The sequence below is a fragment of the Doryrhamphus excisus genome, chromosome 19, assembly GCF_030265055.1.
Source record: "Doryrhamphus excisus isolate RoL2022-K1 chromosome 19, RoL_Dexc_1.0, whole genome shotgun sequence".
Classification (NCBI taxonomy): Eukaryota; Metazoa; Chordata; class Actinopteri; order Syngnathiformes; family Syngnathidae; genus Doryrhamphus; species Doryrhamphus excisus.
The window spans coordinates 1,081,860-1,097,317 of record NC_080484.1 but is presented as its reverse complement, the minus strand read 5'-3'; the positions used below and the strand labels follow the sequence as shown (position 1 = coordinate 1,097,317).

At 37.4% G+C, this 15,458-nt stretch overlaps 1 long non-coding RNA gene across 1 annotated transcript; it reads right to left on the bottom strand.

Moving 5' to 3' along the window:
* Window positions 1-5,382: 5,382 nt before the first annotated feature.
* Window positions 5,383-9,030, bottom strand: LOC131107452 (uncharacterized). The gene is made up of 3 exons (XR_009120258.1): window positions 8,950-9,030; window positions 8,706-8,875; window positions 5,383-6,384 (listed from the first exon to the last, which is right to left on the bottom strand). It is a non-coding gene; the product is annotated as an uncharacterized LOC131107452 (long non-coding RNA).
* Window positions 9,031-15,458: the final 6,428 nt, after the last annotated feature.

The window sequence follows — 15,458 nt, the reverse complement described above, 5'->3', positions numbered from 1 at the left end:
TAAACTGCCAGAATTTGACGGCGGTGATTTTTGACAAAAAACGTAAGGGGTTAGTATGTCGGTTTTTTTTTGCTTAGTTTTTTCAACTTGCTTCTAATGCACTTTTCTGGTCAAAAAAAGAGGGGAAACCTCTCACACACTCAATAGGGGCCCCAGAAGCACCCAAAAACGGCACAAAATGCCAGAATTTGACGGCGGTGATTTTTGACAAAAAACGTAAGGGGTTAGTATGTCGTTTTTTTCAGGTATTTTCCACTTGCTTCTAATACACTTTTCTGGTTAAAAGAACAAGAGAAACCTCACACACACTCAACAGGGGCTCCAGAAGCACCCAAAAACGGCATAAAATGCCAATGTTTGAATTTGGTCATTTTTGACAAAAAACGTAAGGGTTAGTATGTCGTTTTTTTTTTTGCTTAGTTTTTTTAACTTGCTTCTAATACACTTTTCTGGTCAAAAAAAGAGGGGAAACCTCACACACACTCAATAGGGGCCCCAGAAGAACCCAAAAACGGCATAAAATGCAGGAATTTGAAATTGGTGATTTTTGACAAAAAACGTAAGGGGTTAGTATGTCGTTTTTTTCAGGTATTTTCCACTTGCTTCTAATGCACTTTTATGGTGACAAAAAGGGGAGAAACCTCACACACACTCAATAGGGGCCCCAGAAGCACCCAAAAACGGCATAAAATGCCAGTGTATGAATTTGGTGATTTTTGACAAAAAACATAAGGGGTTAGTATGTCGTTTTTTTCAGGTATTTTCAACTTGCTTCTAATGCACTTTTCTGGTTAAAAGAACAAGAGAAACCTCACACACACTCAATAGGGGCCCAAGAAGAACCCAAAAACGGCATAAAATATCAGTGTTTGAATTTGGTGATTTTTGACAAAAAACATAAGGGGTTAGTATGTCGTTTTTTTTTTTTTTGCTTAGTTTTTTCAACTTGCTTCTAATGCACTTTTCTGGTCAAAAAAAGAGGGGAAACCTCACACACACTCAATAGGGGCCCCAGAATTACCCAAAAACGGCATAAAATGCCAGTGTATGAATTTGGTGATTTTTGACAAAAAACGTAAGGGGTTAGTATGTCGTTTTTTTCAGGTATTTTCAACTTGCTTCTAATGCACTTTTCTGGTCAAAAAAAGAGGGGAAACCTCTCACACACTCAATAGGGGCCCAAGAAGCACCAAAAAACGGCACAAAATGCAGGAGTTTGAATTTGGTGATTTTTGACAAAAAACGTAAGGGGTTAGTATGTCGTTTTTTTTTTTGCTTAGTTTTTTCAACTTGCTTCTAATGCACTTTTCTGGTCAAAAAAAGAGGGGAAACCTCTCACACACTCAATAGGGGCCCCAGAAGAACCCAAAAACGGCATAAAATATCAGTGTTTGAATTTGGTGATTTTTGACAAAAAACGTAAGGGGTTAGTATGTCGTTTTTTGTTTTTTTTTTGCTTAGTTTTTTCAACTTGATTCTAATGCACTTTTCTGGTCAAAAAAAGAGGGGAAACCTCTCACACACTCAATAGGGGCCCCAGAAGAACCCAAAAACGGCATAAAATGCAGGAGTTTGAATTTGGTGATTTTTGACAAAAAACGTAAGGGGTTAGTATGTCGTTTTTTTCAGGTATTTTCCACTTGCTTCTAATGCACTTTTCTGGTTAAAAGAACAAGAGAAACCTCACACACACTCAATAGGGGCCCCAGAAGCACCCAAAAACGGCATAAAATGCCAATGTTTGAATTTGGTCATTTTTGACAAAAAACGTAAGGGGTTAGTATGTCGTTTTTTTTTTTTGCTTAGTTTTTTCAACTTGCTTCTAATGCACTTTTCTGGTCAAAAAAAGAGGGGAAACCTCTCACACACTCAATAGGGGCCCCAGAAGAACCCAAAAACGGCATAAAATGCTAGTGTTTGTGTCAGCTTCAAACTCCTGTGACACTTCTAAAAAGACTGAATTACAGAAGAGACAGACCATTTGTTTTCTTTAGGAGGTCCCTAATACATTGTCGTGCAACTCTAAGGGGGGGGTGGGGGGGGCAGCAGTTGCACGAGCTGTACTTGTTGTCTATGTGTGTGTGTGTATGTGAGAGTAATTACTTTTAGTGCATGTGTTCTTATTTTGGCACTTTTTTGCATGATGAACAGGAACATCTTCAAGGTCACTGCTGGGTCAAGGTCAGTGGCGCTGGGAGGAGCTGGTCAGGGTCACGGAATGTTCCTGCTTCAAAACACTCAAAACTTTATTTCTATTGTCTAAGCAAACGGATATCAGGGTGATTATTAACATTATCATAATTGTATTTACATTTTATTCTAACAAATTGACAGCTGTGATTTTTGCCAAAAATCATTAGAGGTTTTTTTTTTTTAATTTTTCAACTTGCTTCTCAGGGACTTTTCTGGTCATAAAAACCAAGGTAAACCACACACACTCCACAGGGGCCCCAGAAGCACCCAAAAACGGCATCAAATGCCAGTTGACTCCCTTCTCCTCCTGCGCCTCCTTTCTAGCCTGCAGGCAAGGAGGTCAGGGCGGCTCAGTTCACCTCCACTGATGGTTCCGATAAAAGACACGAGTCCAAGACTCTTGCTAGCTCCTGCAGTGCTAAGGCTACTGTTGTCCACATTTGGCCATATATACTTATATATACTTACTATATACGTATATATTTATATATAAGTGTACACCAAACCTCAAATACACACATACTTTGATTGATGAAGTAAAACTTTACTGACATTCAATAGAAAGATAAAAATACACCATAAATATAACATATATATGTGGTATAAAATAGGTGGTACACAATAGGTCGTAACCAATAGGTGGTATATAATAGGTGGTATACAATAAGTGGTAACCAATAGGTGGTACACAATAGGTGGTACACACAACGTGGTATACAATAGGTGGTATACAATAAGTGGTAACCAATAGGTGGTACACAATAGGTGGTACACACAAGGTGGTATACAATCGGTGGTATACAATAGGCGGTATACAATAGGCAGTAACCAATAGGTGGTATACAATAGGTGGTATACAATAGGCGGTATACAATAAGTGGTATACAATAGGCGGTATACAATAGTTGGTATAACAGATGGTATACAATAGGCGATATACAATAAGTGGTATTCAATAGGTGGTATACAATAGGTGGTTTACAATAAGCGGTGTACAATAGGCGGTATACAATAGGCGGTATACAATAGGTGGTATACAATAGGTGGTATAAGATAGATGGTATACAATAGATGGTATACAATAGATGGTATACAATAGGTGGTATACAATAGGTGGTATAAGATAGATGGTATACAATAGATGGTATACAATAGGTGGTATAAGATAGATGGTATACAATAGGTGGTATACAATAGATGGTATACAATAGATGGTATACAATAGGTGGTATACAATAGGTGGTATACAATCGGTGGTATACAATAGATGGTATACAATAGGTGGTATAAGATAGATGGTATATAATAGGTGGTATACAATCGGTGGTATACAATAGGTGGTATACAATAGGTGGTATACAATAGGTGGTATAAGATAGATGGTATATAATAGGTGGTATACAATCGGTGGTATACAATAGGTGGTATACAATAGGTGGTATACAATAGATGGTATACAATAGGTGGTATACAATAGATGGTATACAATAGGTGGTATAAGATAGATGGTATATAATAGGTGGTATACAATCGGTGGTATACAATAGGTGGTATACAATAGGTGGTATAAGATAGATGGTATATAATAGGTGGTATACAATCGGTGGTATACAATCGGTGGTATACAATAGATGGTATACAATAGATGGTATACAATAGGTGGTATAAGATAGATGGTATATAATAGGTGGTATACAATAGGTGGTATACAATAGGTGGTATACAATAGGTGGTATAAGATAGATGGTATATAATAGGTGGTATACAATCGGTGGTATACAATAGGTGGTATACAATAGGTGGTATACAATAGGTGGTATAAGATAGATGGTATATAATAGGTGGTATACAATAGGTGGTATACAATAGGTGGTATACAATAGATGGTATACAATAGATGGTATACAATAGATGGTATACAATAGATGGTATACAATAGGTGGTATACAATAGGTGGTATACAATCGGTGGTATACAATAGATGGTATACAATAGGTGGTATAAGATAGATGGTATATAATAGGTGGTATACAATCGGTGGTATACAATAGGTGGTATACAATAGGTGGTATACAATAGGTGGTATAAGATAGATGGTATATAATAGGTGGTATACAATAGGTGGTATACAATAGGTGGTATAAGATAGATGGTATATAATAGGTGGTATACAATCGGTGGTATACAATAGGTGGTATACAATAGGTGGTATACAATAGGTGGTATACAATAGGTGGTATAAGATAGATGGTATATAATAGGTGGTATACAATCGGTGGTATACAATAGGTGGTATAAGATAGATGGTATACAATAGATGGTATACAATAGGTGGTATACAATAGGTGGTATACAATAGGTGGTATACAATCGGTGGTATACAATAGATGGTATACAATAGGTGGTATAAGATAGATGGTATATAATAGGTGGTATACAATAGGTGGTATACAATCGGTGGTATACAATAGATGGTATACAATAGGTGGTATAAGATAGATGGTATATAATAGGTGGTATACAATCGGTGGTATACAATAGGTGGTATAAGATAGATGGTATACAATAGATGGTATACAATAGGTGGTATACAATAGATGGTATACAATAGATGGTATAAGATAGATGGTATATAATAGGTGGTATACAATCGGTGGTATACAATAGGTGGTATACAATAGGTGGTATACAATAGGTGGTATAAGATAGATGGTATATAATAGGTGGTATACAATCGGTGGTATACAATAGGTGGTATACAATAGGTGGTATACAATAGATGGTATACAATAGGTGGTATAAGATAGATGGTATATAATAGGTGGTATACAATCGGTGGTATACAATAGGTGGTATAAGATAGATGGTATACAATAGATGGTATACAATCGGTGGTATACAATAGGTGGTATAAGATAGATGGTATACAATAGGTGGTATACAATAGGTGGTATACAATAGGTGGTATAAGATAGATGGTATATAATAGGTGGTATACAATCGGTGGTATACAATAGGTGGTATACAATAGGTGGTATACAATAGGTGGTATAAGATAGATGGTATATAATAGGTGGTATACAATCAGTGGTATACAATAGGTGGTATACAATAGGTGGTATAAGATAGATGGTATACAATAGATGGTATACAATAGGTGGTATACAATAGAAGCTGAGCTAGTAGCTAGTGTGTGCTTGGCCTTGGTGATAATGTTGTCCCTAGTTAGCATCTCCTCCATCCATCCACTAATAGACCTCATCCTTACATTACAGTTACCATCAATGAGAACATCTTCATCCTTGGATTTCACTGAACATGTCTTTGCACACAGTTTGTGTGTGTGTGTATACATGTGTATGCGTGTGTGTGTATGCGTGTGTGTGTGTGTGTGAGAGCGAGAGGGAGGCTGTCACTGCGTCTTAGCGGTGCTGCCATATTCCTGAGAGCTCCGGTCCAAGAAATGAAAATGTTCCATCCTCTTTTAACCTCGGGCTGGTTCTGTCCTCCTGCTAGTGTCCATAACCTCAAACACACACACACACACATGCACAAACACACACAGGTACACACACACACATATCCAATAAGACCCTCCTTACAGCAGCCCCCACCCCCAGCCCCCGTGGGGCCCCTGATAGTGACTGATGACGGGGGTGCAGGAATAAACCAAACTGTCAGGGTTCATTTGAAAAGTGTCTCCATTCAATGAGAACATGGATGGAGTGTGAATGAATGAAGTGCATGCTGGGAAATGCTCACTAAAGCTAAAGCATCCCCGGTGCCTTTGGTTGGGTCACCCTTAGCAGCAACAACTGCAATCAAGCAATAACTTGCAATGAGTCTCTGAGGAATTGTTGTCGGCTTTCCCAGCATGAAGCCTTTTGAAGGTCATGCCGCAGCATCTCCATAGGATCCAGGTCAGGACTTGGACTAGACCGCTCCCAAGTCTTCAGCCATTCAGAGGTGGACTTGTTGCTGTGTTTTGGATCATGGTCCCGCTGAAGAACCCAAGTAGCTTTCAGCTGGAGGTCACCAACAGACGGACGGACGTTCTCCTTCAGGAGAATTCCTGCTTCCATTTATCCCAGCAGTCTTCCGGGTCCTTTCGTTCATTTTCTACCACTTATCCTCACCAGGGTCGAACCCCGGCGTCACTTCCTGTCGTCCTCCAAGTCGACTCCCCAAGCACTGAAACACAAAGCTAGCATGTTTATATCTTAAATGGCCTATTTTGGCTTATTATGTTTACAATATTGGTAAATATGAGTGTAAAGATGACTATAGGGATGCTATATTTGGTCTCTAAATTTTGGGGTTCAAAATGGTCTAAACCTGGGATACACATTTTTAATTGGTTATTAAGTTGCAACTCACTTTTTTAAAGTCATTTAAATTTGGATTCATGACTAAAATATTGCTGTTTTTTACTTTACTATAAAAATATTCATTTTATAAATGTAATATTTGACTTGCTGACCCACGCTTGGATCCACGACCCACCAGTTGAGAACCACTAGGGGCTCGAATCATGTTTTAAAAAACATATTGAGAATCTTGTAAACAGGTTTACATGCGCTAAATACAAAAATATGACATTTATCAATAAGCAATACTAAATTTGCGGAAATGACTACTACTTCGGAAGTGTAGGTGGCAGTAATACATATTCCAAAGTCAACTATTGAAGTACTACTAACAACACAGACATAAGGAGTGTTTTATTTGTGATGAACACTATGAATTTATAACTTTAAAGTTGAATTTAAAAAAAAATAGAATATGAAAAATTCCTCCCCCAAAGGCCTCGCTGAATCTCGTGTTTAAGACAATTGAGATGATTGATCGGCTGTCAGTCAAAAGCGTACTTAAATGCTCTGCGGACAAAAAAAGATACCGTGAACTGACAACCATCCATCATACGTGGCAGAGAATTCATCGTAAACATTCATAATTTATATCTTAAACTCCCGAGTAATTAATATCGATCGCTGCATTTTCCACACATTAAACGCATTCTTCCCGGGATCGATATCGTTTTAACCAGCCCGTGTTCCGGCGTCAAAGTCAAGGTCAGCCTGTCTATTAGAAACCGAGCCGAGTCGCCGCCGAAAAGGCTCGGCCACGCTCGGTTGGCCTCCCGGCACCGTGAAGCGCAACCGCGTCTATCAATAAAGTTCTAATCAGGCCCCCGGCCAGATGGATGATGTTTATGGAGCGTTCTAACAGTCGCACCGAGACGCGCTAATGCTCTTCCGAGTCCGTTTGGTCCGCCGAGCACACGGGAGGGACGGCGGTCCCGGACACAGTCGTCATGGAAATATTCCACTGGATAAAAGAGGCCGGGTCAACCCCGAGTAGGATGGAGACACAACTTTACAGGCATCTGGTTGGCCTCCTAAAGGGGCTTTTAAATGGTCTCGCCTCTAGTGAAGTCATTGCTGTTATTTTTAATACTTATATTTTAGCCATTTTTATTTGTATTCACACTTTTTTTATTATTATGACTTTTTTTACAAATTTTTTTACTTGTTTTATTTTAGCCATTTTTATTTTTATTATTTTTCATAATTATTTGAGTCTATATTATTTTTCTTTTTTGCATTTTATTTATGTAATTTTTTTTTTATTCACACTTTTATGTATTGTTAGGATTTTTTACACTTTTATGAAAGTTATTTTTCTCTTATTTTTATTATTTTAATACTTTTATTTTAGCGATGTTTTTCATTATGTTTCATACTTTTCCACATTATTGTTATGATTTTTTTTATTTTAAGTCACTTTTATTTTTATATTTATTCCTTCATGTTATATTTTATAGTTTTATTTTGTTTATATTTTTAAACCGTTTTATTTTAAACCAAGCAAATAAATTATTTTAAAATCACCTTAACACTTCTTACTAGTTAACAATTTTTTTATCTTTAATTTTTACACTTTTATTGAAGTAATTTTCATTGTTTTTTATTGTTTTTATTTATTACCTACAATTTCATTTAAGTCATTTTTATTTGTAATATTTGTTATACTTTTATGTAAGTCATTTCTATTGTATTTATGTTATTCTGTCTTCCAAATGTATTATTTATTATTAAGTTATTTTGATTTTTTTTATTTCTTTATGTGTTTATTTATTTTATTTTATTTTTAAAAAAAAATGTAATACTTTCATTTTTAACTTCATTAAATTTTATTAAATTAATTTGTATGTAACTTTTATTGACACTTTTAATTAGGTCAGTTTTTTATTTTATTTTTTACACTTTTATCCATATAATTTTTTTAATTATATATAAATTATTTATAAATTATATTTAACATTCCTTCATGTGGTTATTAATTTTATTTCAAAAGGATTATTTTTTTATGTTTTTTCCTCTGTTATATTTGAAACCCAAATACCCAGAATGACATGTCTAAAGTGCATTTTAGAGGTCCCGACCCAGCAGTTGAGGATCCCCGGTCTGAAACAACGGCCAGAAGGAGTTAGGCCAAAACTCCTAGCGTACCTCCATATCTTTTCCTCGTGGCCGATTCGCCGCTGGAGTTAAAGGGAATCAATAATCTCGCGTTGGAGAACGTTGGCATCAAAGAGGGGTATTTCTGCCACTGTAAAGAATATCAAGTAGATATTCCACGGCCTGACGTGCACTTTTACCTCCGCACGCTAGTTCATTTGCTGCGGAGACAGAAAAACAGCAGACGGGTAAATTCCCAAATATTTAAACTTGATGATGCTCATCACTCGCTAACCTCGTTTGTTGTTGTTGTTGTTGTTGTTGTTGTTGTTGGGTTCCCCCGAGTCACCAAAGTAGAAGTGGCAGCTATGCAAACACAAACCCTCGTTTAGTCGTCATTAAACATGAATTACCCCCCCCCCCTCCTCCTCCTCCTCCTCCTCCCCGCCAGGATGAGCAGAATGGAAAATAAACGTTGAGGATTTACTTCTCTCGGCAATCATCCCATTGTCCTTAAAGTGGCATCAGAAATCATCTAAAAGCAATATAATGTGCTTACCGTCATTTCCACGAACGCACCTCCGATGACCTCTCGCCCCCCCCCCACACTTCTTATTGTTGCTCTTATTCATCTTGTATTGCAGGCTACTTTCTACAATGACAGATAAATTTATTCGTTTTTTTGTTGTCCAAGCAACCACTTCCATTTCCCTTTTTGTTTATTTCCACGTATACTTACGTAAACATGGTGGACATTGACATGAGATTATTGGGGAAACATCTTCATAAACAACAGCGTTAGCGTACTTTCTTGCCATAACATGCATAAGAACTTCACCGATATGAGTTCAAAGATGCAAAAAATATAACAAAATATCAGAATACCTACAGTAGCTTTGAATAATATTTAAAAAACTGAATAAAAAACCAGGCTAGTGATTTACAGTATGTACTGAAAGACAATATCGGGGGAAAAAAAGCTGACTGGACAAAATCAAACACCAAAGATTTACATAATTTATGTCTTAAATATGTCCTTAAGTTATAAAATAGCACATTGTGTCGAGTCTGTGAGGACCAGGCAGCTCTTACTATACCAGAGGAGCTCAGAGGGAGGCTGACATCATCGCAGCACGCCAGCAGTCACCAATGGATGCCTTGCCCAGACTCAATGTATTATGGGAAAAAATATATATTTCTATCTTGTATTGTGGCTGCACGGTAGTCGAGTGGTTAGCACGCAGGCCTCGCAGCTAAGAGACCACGGTTCAATTCCACCCTCGGCCATCTCTGTGTGGAGTTTGCCTGTCCTCCCCCATTTCCAAAACATGCAATATAATTGGCAATATAATTGGCGCAAACCTTGTGACGATAAGCGGTACAAAAAGAATGAATCTCGTATTGGTACTTGTTAGTATATTTCTTAGGTACAGTGATCCCTCAGTTATCGCGGGAGATATACCACTCTATATGGGTAAATATAGAGTAGTATGCAGTAGTAAATACAATTACAGACACATTCACAAATGCACTGTTGGATCGCTATAATACACCACAATGACGCACAACACAATGTGCATTACTACGCATTAAAAAAAACATAATTGCCCTTGCAACAGTGAAACCGTAACAATGTGCTGTAGCAAGGGAACGCTGCATACATTTTGAGTGTTGAGTTGCTGTGTGGTGAATTTAGTTTTCTTTGTAAAATGATATTATTATTAAGATATATATTATGTGGTATGGTATTTAAACGATTAGTAGTAGTATCTGAAATATAGGCACTGTTATGAAAATAGAACTTAGCCGTAACCTAGACGCACTGTTACAGGGTTCAAAGTTAGCCTAGTGGTTAGCATGTCGGCCACACGGTCAGGAGATCTGGAAGAAACGCCGTTGGGCATTTTCCTAAGTATTTAAAACTTCCAAAGTGTACATTTGGAATGCAGGAAGTGAACAAATGTATTATTATTATTATTGTTGTTATTATTATTATTATTATTATTATTATTATTATTGTTGTTGTTGTTGTTGTTGTTGTTAGTATTATTATTATTATTATTGTTATTGTTATTGTTATTATTATTATTATTATTATTATTATTATTATTATTATTATTATTATTATTATTGTTATTGTTATTGTTATTGTTATTGTTATTGTTATTGTTATTGTTATTGTTATTGTTATTGTTATTGTTATTATTGTTATTGTTATTGTTGTTATTGTTGTTGTTGTTGTTGTTGTTGTTGTTGTTAGTATTATTATTATTGTTATTGTTATTGTTATTGTTATTGTTATTGTTATTGTTATTATTATTATTATTATTATTATTATTATTATTATTATTATTATTATTATTATTATTATTATTATTATTATTATTATTATTATTATTATTATTATTATTATTATTGTTGTTGTTAGTATTATTATTATTATTATTATTATTATTATTATTATTATTATTATTATTATTACTATTATTATTATTATTATTATTGTTGTTGTTGTTAGTATTATTATTATTATTATTATTATTATTATTATTATTATTATTATTATTATTATTATTATTATTATTATTATTATTATTATAAACATCACTGCTGGCCTAATGCATATTTGTTTGTGCTTATGCAGGAACATATTGCAAATGTCAAACATGCGCATACAGTAGCGTGTAATATTGCAATATAGCGCGTGCACACATGGCGGCTAAGCGGCGGATGACCCTTAGCTTCCCGTCTTATCAGCCTAAGCCGGTGCTGACTTAAGGAATGGCTGGAGAGGAGAAAACCACTAAAAGTGACACTTTTGGAGAAGTATCCGTATACATGGTATACAAGTATGCATACGGAAGTGTGCTCGTCGTAAATGATTGACATTCTACGACGTTAAACATCACGTTTTGCATCGGCTCCGAGTGCTCCGATGTTCCCAAAGAGGGCTTTTAAATAAGGACTCTCAAAGACGGGTGCTGCAGAGTTCCTCCCCCCCCCCAGGTCTTAAAAAGCCGATTGCATTTGTGTATTAAATTTGCCATTCGGCCACCGGATTGAATTAGAGGAGTAAAAAAAAAAAAAAAAAAAGGGTCCTGGAATCTGGCAGCCATTTTAATCCTACATGAGCAGAAGCGGCAAAAGCAGCACTGCAGTCATCCCGGCAGTATTCCGCTCTTAATTCCCTTTTTCTTTTGCCTCCCGCCGCTTCGGGCTGCGGAGGAACGGTCGGGCTGCGGTGTGATTCTTTGAGGTACTCCGGCGTATATCGTATATATATATATATATATTATACAGTACAGTACATGAATAGACTCATTTCTTTCCAAGGGTTGTCTAAGTCCAGGTACACCTACTCGTGTCTCCGCCTTTTTGCGTCCGCGTTCAAGGACTCCAGCGCTTCCCGGCGGCTGTTTTGCCGCTGATAAGGACGCCGCCCTCTCCAGACTTAAATATCCTCCAAGGCTCACCGGGAGACAATTACAGCTTGGTTATGTGAGGTTATTGATTGTTGTTATTGGATGAGGACAATAACAGGTCGCTTGTTCCCAAGCCATGAAGATGTCAGTGTTCTTTATGTGGCACGGGCCAGCACTCCTGATTCTGAAGGCCCTAGGCAGATGACATTTATATGGGAACATATAGAAGCTGGAATCTAATTGGTCGCAATAAAGCTAACCTATGCTTATGCTACTAGAAGCACTGGAGTCAAGAAACAACATGGAACTCCAATTTAAGTTTGAAATGAAGGTCAGTGCTTGGGGCCGTGGTTAAGCCAGCAGAGAAGGCCTTGCTGGCCTTGATTGCACAACACTGCTCAAAATTCAATTTAGTCTAATTGGGAACTTTTAATTATTCAGATGATTGGCTTACTTGGTTGATTCATTAATCACTGGTTGGACTTGACCAGAAATTGGCCTCCAAAACCTAATTCTATTTTTTAATTTAATTTAATTTAATTTAATTTAATTTAATTTAATTTAATTTAATTTAATTTAATTTAATTTTATTTTATTTTATTTTATTTTATTTTATTTTATTTTATTTTATTTTATTTTATTTTATTTTATTTTATTTTATTTTATTTTATTTTATTTTATTTTAGTCTGACTATAGTTTATTATAGTAGCCATAATATTTTTGACACTGGACTAAATGCTGGATTATGATCATTCATTCCCTTCCAGGTCCCCCTGCTAGCTTAATGCTAACAATCTCCAATTCCCACATCACATTTGCAATAAAAGTGACTTGTTGTACATTCTCTTCATTTCTCGTTAATTGCCATTGTTCTCTCATGACAAAGGAAGCTGACAAGCTGAATGCACAGAAGCATCATCTGTAAACAAAGCAAAGTAGGGCCTCCACAGCCACGCAGGGTGTTGGTACTGTATCATCAGAAAGCGTGAAATAACCCACCATGGGGCCAAAAACATTTGGAGCGATTTGATAAAGAAGCAAATAAACGCTGAGAAACGACAAAGAACTCAAATTCGACGTCTCTTCACTCTCTCCACCGACAAGAGTCTTCAACAAAGTTTAAAATGATGTTAAATGTTCTTGGGTCCATTTTGTTCTCCAATTAAAATCACAAAAATCCCTTAAAAAAAGTCCCTAAAAAAATCCCCCCCAAAAATTCTCATTGGTTCTCATTGGGAGTGACCAGGATGGATAGGATCAGGAAGGAGCACATTAGAGGGACATTACATGTTAAAAGCCCAAAAAGCAAAGAATATTTTCTTCCATTTTCACTGAAGCAGAACTGGAGGTAGCAGAGATGAGGATGCTGAGGTTCTCATTGGGAGTGACCAGGATGGATAGGATCAGGAAGGAGCACATCAGAGGGACATTACATGTTAAAAGCCCAAAAAGCAAAGAATATTTTCTTCCATTTTCACTGAAGCAGAACTGGAGGTAGCAGAGATGAGGATGCTGAGGTTCTCATTGGGAGTGACCAGGATGGATAGGATCAGGAAGGAGCACATTAGAGGGACATTCCATGTTAAAAGCCCAAAAAGCAAAGAATATTTTCTTCCATTTTCACTCCCTAAAGGGGGTAGCAGAGATGAGGATGCTGAGGTTCTCAGTGGGAGTGACCAGGATGGATAGGATCAGGAAGGAGCACATTAGAGGGACATTTCATGTTAAAAGCCCAAAAAGCAAAGAATATTTTCTTCCATTTTCACTTCCTAAAGGGGATGAGGATGCTGAGGTTCTCATTGGGAGTGACCAGGATGGATAGGATCAGGAAGGAGCACATTAGAGGGACATTCCATGTTAAAAGCCCAAAAAGCAAAGAATATTTTCTTCCATTTTCACTGAAGCAGAACTGGAGGTAGCAGAGATGAGGATGCTGAGGTTCTCATTGGGAGTGACCAGGATGGATAGGATCAGGAAGGAGCACATTAGAGGGACATTCCATGTTAAAAGCCCAAAAAGCAAAGAATATTTTCTTCCATTTTCACTCCCTAAAGGGGGTAGCAGAGATGAGGATGCTGAGGTTCTCAGTGGGAGTGACCAGGATGGATAGGATCAGGAAGGAGCACATTAGAGGGACATTTCATGTTAAAAGCCCAAAAAGCAAAGAATATTTTCTTCCATTTTCACTTCCTAAAGGGGATGAGGATGCTGAGGTTCTCATTGGGAGTGACCAGGATGGATAGGATCAGGAAGGAGCACATTAGAGGGACATTCCATGTTAAAAGCCCAAAAAGCAAAGAATATTTTCTTCCATTTTCACTGAAGCAGAACTGGAGGTAGCAGAGATGAGGATGCTGAGGTTCTCATTGGGAGTGACCAGGATGGATAGGATCAGGAAGGAGCACATTAGAGGGACATTCCATGTTAAAAGCCCAAAAAGCAAAGAATATTTTCTTCCATTTTCACTCCCTAAAGGGGGTAGCAGAGATGAGGATGCTGAGGTTCTCAGTGGGAGTGACCAGGATGGATAGGATCAGGAAGGAGCACATTAGAGGAACATTCCATGTTAAAAGCCCAAAAAGCAAAGAATATTTTCTTCCATTTTCACTCCCTAAAGGGGGTAGCAGAGATGAGGATGCTGAGGTTCTCAGTGGGAGTGACCAGGATGGATAGGATCAGGAAGGAGCACATTAGAGGGACATTCCATGTTAAAAGCCCAAAAAGCAAAGAATATTTTCTTCCATTTTCACTCCCTAAAGGGGGTAGCAGAGATGAGGATGCTGAGGTTCTCATTGGGAGTGACCAGGATGGATAGGATCAGGAAGGAGCACATTAGAGGGACATTTCATGTTAAAAGCCCAAAAAGCAAAGAATATTTTCTTCCATTTTCACTTCCTAAAGGGGATGAGGATGCTGAGGTTCTCATTGGGAGTGACCAGGATGGATAGGATCAGGAAGGAGCACATTAGAGGGACATTCCATGTTAAAAGCCCAAAAAGCAAAGAATATTTTCTTCCATTTTCACTGAAGCAGAACTGGAGGTAGCAGAGATGAGGATGCTGAGGTTCTCATTGGGAGTGACCAGGATGGATAGGATCAGGAAGGAGCACATTAGAGGGACATTCCATGTTAAAAGCCCAAAAAGCAAAGAATATTTTCTTCCATTTTCACTCCCTAAAGGGGGTAGCAGAGATGAGGATGCTGAGGTTCTCAGTGGGAGTGACCAGGATGGATAGGATCAGGAAGGAGCACATTAGAGGGACATTTCATGTTAAAAGCCCAAAAAGCAAAGAATATTTTCTTCCATTTTCACTCCCTAAAGGGGGTAGCAGAGATGAGGATGCTGAGGTTCTCAGTGGGAGTGACCAGGATGGATAGGAT